The following is a 1,518-nucleotide window of genomic DNA, read 5'->3' as shown; positions in this document are numbered from 1 at the left end:
TTTGCACCCCCCCCCCATCCATGACCAATCACCGAGTTGGGGGGTCCCCCAGCAGTGGAGCCTGGAAATGCTGGCAGCAAAACCAGAAGTGCTGCTAGGGGACCGAGTGCCAGGGGGGCTGAAGGGCCCAGCCAGTGGCCACACCCCAGGCCCATGCCTGTACGCCACTGCAGGATGCATACATTTTTCTAAATCCAAAATATTCCTAAATGTTTTCTGCTGTGTTTTCTGCAGTTCAGAGCATGGCAGTGGGAGCTAGAATTTGTCACTGAATTGCATTATGCCTCAGCTGACTCATCTGTAAAACAGATGTGCATACCCTATATGGGGTCACTGAGAACTGGAGCTTTATCAACTGAACAGAAGGGCATAGAAGCAGAATGGTTAAGGCTTTTCACTATGGCTTCAAAGGTATGAGTTCAAGCCTCTTTCTGGATTTTTGCCAAAGATGCCTCTCATTCAACCTTAGTCATTTGGGCTGAGAAGTCAAAAGTGGCTAGACATGCTAGCCACATAACTTTCTTATGAGCCACTGGGGACAGAAATTGGTCAGCCTTAACTGCATTAGTCCTAAGGTCTGCTAGGATCAGGAGCACCTTTGACCTGATAAGAGCAGAAATTACAGAGCATGGGTATGAGCTATGACCATCCATGGACAAAGTTTTCTGGGTTGCTGCAGGTGGTCAACGCCCCAAACTAACACCATGGCGAGGAATATCAGACCTGCAGGGACTCACAGATCTCACATGGAAAGTTCCTGTGACCCTCATACCTCTCATCTTCCCAGAGAGTCTGTTTTCCCACCAGGTTATTTGGGCTGGACAGAAAGGTAGAGTTACTTCCATTTTAGGACTGTAGAACTCTAAAGGATTAAAATTTGAGAAATTTTCCTGCTGACACTACAACATACATGTGTGTGAAAAACCCTGGTTTCGATTGATAAGCATTTTTCACTGAAAAAAAAATTCATAAAAGACAGGTAAGTTCTCAATTATCTCTAGGCAGACAAGGTTCTTTTGGTAAATCTGATATCTTTTATTAGACCAACTCAATTATCTCTAGTGTTTTTCTAGAACAGTGATTCCCAACCAGGGTGCTGTAGAATAGGAATCTGTAGGAATCCAAATAGGAAATCCATTTCAAATAGGAATCCAGTGTTAAAACACTCTGACCAGTTGTGGTCTGAGTTCTTTGCAAAAGAAATATTGCTCAGTTATGTTTCTATAGTCAAAACAAGTCAAAACTATGAGCTGTGTTCCCTTTCAGCTCTGTGTTCCTGAGGGAGTCCTGGCACCCAGCTTGCTGGATTTACAATGAAAATCTGTGGGGTCTGCTCATTAAGAAATACTGTGGGGTCTGCTCATTAAGAGGCTACCACTATTAGGACAGTTAGGGCAAAAGATTGGGACGTGCTGAGTTTGAAACACATAAGGGGATCAGCTTGTGCAGGCTGATTGACCCAGTTTGGCTCAGACGTGCCCTAATGAACTGAATGCTGGCCCATGAGGGTGTCATCTG

The sequence above is a fragment of the Gavialis gangeticus genome, unplaced genomic scaffold (assembly GCF_001723915.1).
Source record: "Gavialis gangeticus isolate Ggan-Ray unplaced genomic scaffold, GavGan_comp1, whole genome shotgun sequence".
Lineage (NCBI taxonomy): Eukaryota > Metazoa > Chordata > Crocodylia > Gavialidae > Gavialis > Gavialis gangeticus.
Note: the sequence above shows the minus strand (reverse complement) of the source record.